The following is a 7,745-nucleotide window of genomic DNA, read 5'->3' as shown; positions in this document are numbered from 1 at the left end:
ATTTCCTGGGATCTATAAGAATCACTCGGGGATCTTGCTAAAAATGTAGATTCTGATTCAGTGTATCTGGGGTGGAAATGTGAATTCTCAGCAGAAGGTCAAACCAGAATGAACCAATTCAAAGCCCAGATTTCTACACAGATGCCCCCTTAAAAGCTGATTAGTTATGCACCACCAATACAAATAGAGAACACGTGGCAATTCTTTGGGACTCTCTAACCAGTTACCCTCAAATCAATGCTGATTCATGGCTACCCTATGTGTTGCACAGCAGAATTGCTCTCCATACAGTTTTCATGTCTGTGACCTTTTGGAAACAGGTTGTCAGGCCTTTCTTCTGAGGTGTCTCTGAGTGGGTTCAAACTGCCAACCTTGCACCACTCAGAGACTCTGTGGGAGCTCTCTACATGTGTCATTTATATAGTCTGCCTCTTGCTCAGTCATAAATCAGTTCTTGCTTTTTGCACAGAAGGACGGTCTGCATGTATGTATCTTGAGTGATGGCATCATTTGTTTACTCTGGAGCTTTAATGAATTGAACTTTAATGAAATATCCAGTTTACTCTGGAGCTCCCGGTGACTCAATTTATTATCTGCCATAAGTCAGGGAAGCAATAGCTTGTTTGAATACAATAAGTCCTCGGTTACAAGTATGTGACTTGCAGACAACTTGTACTTGCCCTTTAATATTATATAAATGTACCCTAACTTTAAAATGATTGAACCAAGCCCTACTTGCAACAAATTCTTCATCACAATCAATTCCATTTACTGCATGTGCAGTTTTTAAATCATTGAAAAGGCTTCAAGCCTTTTTGTACACTAATCCAAACCCAAACCTAAACCCAAACCTGCTGCCGTCAAGTCAATTCCAACTCACAGAAACACTATAGGACAGAGTACAACTGTCCCATAGGGTTTCCAAGGCTGTAAATCTTTACAGAAGCAGACTGCCACATCTTTTTCCCGTGTAGTAGGTAGTGGGTTTCAACCACGACCTTTCAATTAGCAGCCAGTTGCTTTAACCACTGAACTACTAGAGTTCCTTCCTTTGCACTAAAGTAAGGCTAAATAAGAACCGTATGCACTAGGTCCAACTTACATATAATTTGACTCAAAGACACAGTTAGGAACAGATCACGTTTATAACCAGGACTAAAAAGTGTCCTGGGAGATAGGTGGTAGTTCACTTAACAAAGAATTTACAGGATGATTTTGTAGGGCTCTTTCAGGACTTGATGCTGTGTTTTCTCAGAAACCTTTGCACCTGGGCTCCCAAGAAGTAAGCAAGGCAAAATGAGCAACCAACAGGCCTGTGACTGAAATGCTTCTCAGAGCAGTCCCCCAAGGAAGAGAAGGACAGGGGGAGATGGACCCAAGGGGGACAAAAATCAGATGAAACACACCATACTGGCTCTGACTCACTCCATCTCATGTAGAAAACAGTAGAACTGAGGCAAGGTTCATTCTACATATAAATTTTCAGGTTGGTTTCCTTTTTTAACTACTAACTTTAACTGTGGAAAAAAAAATCTTTCTCTAATTCACTGCTCTGAGATGTCTACTCCAAATTTCTCCTTTATGTCTATAAGCTGGTTAATCATCAGAGCCTGACCTATGGCCCATGGAGCAAGGTGGGGTATTTCTGCTCTTACTTTTGAGAAAAGTAAGTGGCTTTGTCCTCGCTAAGACCTCGAGTTATGAAATCAGCTGGAACTGCTTGGTTGTGAGACTCTTCTTCAAGGCACCATTAGGAATCAGAAGGAGGCTTTTCGTGATTCTTCTGAGGGGCCAAAACTGATCTGAGTGGTGGTGGCAAATTCAGAGAGCTAAGCCAGAAAACTTTCCACCTATTTTGGCTCAGTTGTAGTTGTTAGGTGCTATCAGATCACTTGGCTCTGACTTATAGTGACCCTATGTACAACAGAAAGAAACACTGCCCGGTCTAGAGCCATCCTCACAATATTTGCTATGCTTGAGTCCATTGTTGTAGCCACTGTGTCAGTCCGTCCCGTTGAGGGTCTTCCCCTTTTTCGCTGGCCTTCCACTTTGCCAAGCATGATATCTTTCTTCAGGGACTCATCCCTTCTGACAACGTGACCAAAGACGTGAGATGAAATCTGGCCATTCTCGCTTCTAAGGAGCATCCCAGCTATACTTTCTCCAGGACAGACTTGTTTATTCTTCTGGAAGTCCACAGTATTTTCAGTATTCTTCACCAACACCACAATTTGAATGCTCAATTAGGAAGTGGAAAAGTTTCTGTCAGGGCTCAGAACTGCTGTTTCAGCTGCTGCATGTCACTGCCCACAGACTAAGGCACAGGGTCCTGCTTGCAGTGCAGGTTACCTATGGCATCTGTCTTGGTCCGTCAACTGGCCCTCCGACTCCTGACACCTTCCTCAGCTTCCTCCTTCACAGGCGCTTATGGCTGCCTTTGGAATCTTTTTTGTCTTAGCCTAGATTTCCCTTGGAAGCAGAGGGCAAGAAAAGATCTCACATGCAAATAATTTATTTTGGGAAGTGACCCCAGGAGTGAAAGAGAAAAGGAGGAAAAGTCAATCTGAGGATATATTTATAGCTGGTCATCACTCTAGGCAACTCTAGTAGGGCATGATCCTACTAGTGACTCTCTTGGGAACCACATGGAAAGCGCCACTGAACTGTTTGCCCTGAGGGTAAGACAAAACCAAAATTCATGCAGGTCAATTCCAACTCAGAGTGTACCTATAGCACAGAACAGAACTGTCCCATAGGGTTCCCAAGGCTAAAATCTTTACAGAAGTAAACTGCCACATCTTTCTCCCACAGAGTGGCTGGTGGGTTCAAACCAAACTACCGACCTTTTGGGTATTGTTGTTGTTAGGTGCAGTGGAGTAAGTTTCTGCTCATAACAACCCTATGTACAACAGAATGAAACACTGCCTGGTCCTGCATGATCCTCACTGTCATTGCCATCCCTGAGCCCATTGTTATAGCCACTGGATCAATCCATCTCCTGAGGGTCTTTCCCTTTATTGCTGACCCTCTGCCAAGCATGATATCCTGCTCCACGGACTGGTCCCTACTGAACACATGATCAAAGTACAAGAGATGAAGTCTGGTCATTCTCGCTTCTAAAGAGCATTCCAGCAGTACTTCTTATAAGACAGATTTGATCATTCTTCTGGCAGTCCATGGTACATTCAATACTCTTCGCCAACACCACAATTCAAATGCATCAATTCTTCTTTGGTCTTTCTTATGCATTGTCCAGTTTTCATATGCATATCAGATGACTGAAAATAGCATGGCTTGGGACTAGTGCACCCTAGTCTTGAAAGTGACATCTTTGCTCTTTAACACTTTAAAGAGGTCTTTTGCAGCAGATTTGCCCTGTGCAATATGTCATTTGTTTTCTTCACTGCTGCTTCCCTGGGTGTGTTGATTGTGAATCAAAGAAAATGAAATCCTTGACAATTGCAATTGTCCATTTATCATGATGTTTCAACCTTGTCTGTCAGTTTGTCATGCTGTGGTGACTTGTGTGTTGCTGTGAGGCTGGAGTGTATGCCACTGATATTTCAAATACCAGCAGGTTCACCCATAGTGGACAGGTTTCAGCAGAGCTTCCAGACTAAGCAGACTTGGAAGAAGGAGGGGGCCATCCACATTTCAAAGAATTGTCAGTCTGTTCTATAAAATGGAGTCCCTGGGTGGTGAAAACTATTAACATGCTTGGCTGCTAACTGAACGGTTGGAGGTTTGAGTCCCCCAGAGGCACCATGGAAGAAAGGCCTGGCAATCTACTGAAAACTCAGACATTAAAAACCCTATGGAGAACAGTCCTACTCTGACACACATGGGGTCACCATGAGTCGGAACTGACTTGACAGCAACTGGTTTGGGTTGTATAAAATTAGTTTGATCAGAAATGAATTTGTATTCCTATAATTGACTTTCCCAGAATTAGATTTCCTGACAGTTTTTGACTTTCCCTCTTCTGGGAAGCTTTCTACTTTTCTTCATCTTTCCCTTCCTTTTTAGTGGTGAAGTAGGCATGCTGTGCCTTCTCCTAGTCCCCCAGGCCCCCATCCAGAATAGTCTTATGAGATATTCCAGTATGCCTCTTCTGCTGCAACATTGGGGCTGTCCAGTCCCAAAGCCTGCAGGAGACTTGACTTGGATCCTGCTAGTGAGGCTGTGTCTGTCTGTCCCCTGGCCTCCTTAGGCCCCTATCTTCCTGAAAACAGTTACTCCAGGCAGCAGGGTGTTAGCCTTTTAAACCCCTTTTCCAAAGAAGGGGCTCCAGATCCTTGCTACATGTAGGGAACCTGGCTCTATTCTATGCCTTGTGTGGAACATTTCAGTCCCTATTGTTTGCTGGAGTCATTTCCCCTGGCATGACTGTCATGGCCAGATCTGGAGAGCAACACGCCCCTGACTTCATCCTTGCTCACAGCTGTGACTTTCTGGTCCTGAGATGCTTTCTTTTTCTCTCTCTCTTTTTCTGGTAATGTAGGTGAAAGTTTACAGAGCAAATTATTTTTCCATTCAGCAATTTATACACATTTTGTTTCATGACATTGGTTGCAATCTTCTCAATGTAAAAGCACTCTTTCCCTTCTTCCCTGGGTGCCACATTTCCATTCATCATCTTTCCTGCCCCTTCCTGCTTTCTGAACTTTGTTTTTAGGCAAATGCTGCCATTTTGGTCTCATGTGGTTGATTGCACTGAGGAGGACATTCCTCCCTACTTTATTATTCACATTATAGGCCTGTCTATTGTTTGGCTGAAAATTGATCCCTGGGGATGGTTCAGTTCCAGGTTAAAGGATGTATAAAGTCCACTGTCTCAGAGGTTACATCAGTCTCTATCAGGACAGTAAATGTGGTATTTTTTATACTTTTAAATTTTGTTCTACATTATTTTTATCCCTTTCTGTCTGGGATCTTCTACTGTGATCCTGATAAGAGTGGTTGGTATGGCAGTGTGGCACCTTCTAGTTCTTCTGGTCTCAGGGTAGTGAAGGCTGTAGTTCACATGGTCTATTAGTCCTTTGGACTAAGTATTTCCTTGTATCTATTGTTTTCTCCGTTCTTCTTTGTTCTACAAGGGGAGAGGCCAATAGTTGTACCTTAGAAGGCCACTTACAAGCTTTTAAGACCCTAGTCATTACTTGCCAAAGTAGGATGTAGAACATTTTTCAGTCAAATGCACTGCACCACCAGAGCTCCTTTCTTTGTGGACTGTGTTGTGCCAATTAAGCTTAATGTCCTAAGACTGTGGTTCTGAACCTCCCAAGCCTAGTGACTCATTCCCTCAAGGTTTTTGGTTATGGCTAAGAAGTTTTCATAGCTTTGCCCCTGGTAACAGTATAACCAAACTTACTGCCGTCGAGTCAGATCTGACTCATAGGGACCCCTCCTTGGGTTTCCAAGGTGGTATCACTATGGAAATAGATTGCCCAATCAATCTTTCTTCCGAGGAGTGGCTGGTGGGTTTGAACCACCAGTCTTCTAGTTAGCAGTCAAATGCCTTAGGCACTACATCACCAGAGCTCCCAATAGTATTGACCTATGTTGTCTTTTATTCTTGTGCTTGCCTCGGAAACCCAATGGAGATTGCTATGAATTGGAATTAACTCGATGGCCGTGGATTTCTTGGTTTGGTGCCTTCCTTTTGATCCCAGTAATCTCTTTTTGGTTATCTCTTCTTATATTTGATCCATAATTTCTGTGTATCTGGAGACAGAAGAAATTGTTGAGGAGTAAACTTAACTGCACTATATGGCCTCAAAGTTTGAATTGCTTTGTTTTATTAGAGAATAACAAAGCCCTTTTTCCTGGTATTTTAAAAATTGCAGTAAAATATATGTAACATAAAATTTGCCATTTTAATAATTTCTAAGTGTACAATTTGGTGGCATTAATTATTTTCATAATGTTGTATAACCATCATCGCTGTTCATCTGCAAAACTTTTTCAATACCCCAAACAGAAATTCAGTACCCATTAGGCAGTAACTCCTCATCATTCCCTCCCCTAGTTCCTGGCAACCTCTAATCTACTCTGTCTCTACACATTTGCCTGTTCTAGATATTTCGTATAAGTGGAATCATACAATATTTGTCCTTTTGTGTCTGGCTTATTTTAATTAGTATAACGTTTTCAATGGTCATCCATGCCAAAGAATGTGTCAAGACTTCACTTCTCTTTATGGCTGAAGAATATCCCATTGTATGTATATATAAGGAGCACTGATGGCGCAGTGCCTAAGGCATTTGAAGGTTGGCAGTTCAAACCCACCAGCCACTCTGCAGAAGGAACGTAAGACAATCTACTTCTGTAAAGATTTATTGCCTCAGAAAACCCAATGGGGGTCATTATAAGTTGGATTCAACTTGATGGCATTGAGTTTGATGGTTATATATATATATATATATATATATATATATATAACATTTGTTTATCCATTTATCAACTGATGGACATTTGTGTTGTTTCTACCATTAGGCTATTGTGTATAATGTTGCAATAAACACTGGTGTACAAATATTTCTTTGAGTTCCTGCTTTCAATTATTTTGGGGAACAAAGCCAATTTTACGCTGAAATAAATAAAGCACTGTTCAAGAGTCTCTGCCCCTCTGCACACCTTCCTGACTGCTCCTGTTCAAATGTATCCCTCCTTCTCTGCACCAACACATACCAGATTCATACCTTTATAGAGCACCTTTTATATTACACTGCAAATTACTATTTGCCTTCATGTTTGTCCGTCTACCAGACTACAAGCATGTCCAAGAGAAGAATTGTGTCCTATTCATATATATATATATAGAGAGAGAGATACAGATATAGATATATATAGATATATCTCTAAACAGATGTACAGAGAGATATACATAGATATATCTTTATAGATCTATCTATCTATCTATCTATAGATAGATACATATCTATCTATGTATATATAGATATGTACATGTATATGTTGTTGTTGTTGTTATGTGTCGTCGAGTCGGCCCCGACTCATAGTGACACCTCCTTGGGTTTCCGGGGCAGTATCACTACGGAAGCAGATTGCCCAACCTTCCTTCCGAGGAGTGGCTGGTGGGTTTGAACTGCCAGAGAGAGATATATATCTATATATATAGATATAGATACATATCTGACACCTTGTTTAGTGCCTGGCCCAGAGTATGCTCAACAAATACTTCCTGAATAAATGAATGAATGAACAAATTAGTTGAACTCACTTGACCACTCAAAAAAAAAAAAAAAAAATCCCTCTTCCTCTGAGTCTCTCAATTTATCTCTAAAATTATCCCCTGGGGAAAGGAGTTTCATTAGGAAACATATTGTGATGCATTTGGAGCTAAAGCATTTGGGTTGGACTGTTTCTTAAGCAGCCCTGAATGGTTTCCTGGGGCCCCTACTAAAACTTTGACCTCTCAACCCCAACCAGTTCTAACCTAACATCTGCTGGAGCCTCAGTCACAATGGCTACAGGCTAAATAATTAAAAATATTCGCAACTAAACTAAAAAAATGCCTCTGCTGAGTCACTCCTGAGCTTGAAGTATTTTCTTTAGGATGCTCTAGTCTGTTCTTTGAGACATAAATTGCAAATATTGCAGCTTTATTCTATATAGGTGAGTTAGATTGCTTTTCTAGGGTTAGGCAACAAATGTTGAAATAAGTGAATGCATCAAAGTGGAAAAAATTCCTAGGAGGTCTTCCTGTCTCTGCTCCTACATTTGTA

The 7,745-nt window shown here is 41.4% G+C and overlaps 1 pseudogene; it reads right to left on the bottom strand.

Annotated features, from left to right (window-relative positions):
* Positions 1 to 1,391: 1,391 nt before the first annotated feature.
* On the bottom strand, positions 1,392 to 6,751 carry LOC103203911 (annotated as a pseudogene).
* Positions 6,752 to 7,745: the final 994 nt, after the last annotated feature.

Source organism: Orycteropus afer, unplaced genomic scaffold (assembly GCF_000298275.1).
Source record: "Orycteropus afer afer isolate SDZICR_OR568_19922 unplaced genomic scaffold, OryAfe1.0 scaffold00233, whole genome shotgun sequence".
Classification (NCBI taxonomy): Eukaryota; Metazoa; Chordata; class Mammalia; order Tubulidentata; family Orycteropodidae; genus Orycteropus; species Orycteropus afer.
This window is presented reverse-complemented; position numbering and strand designations above follow the sequence as displayed.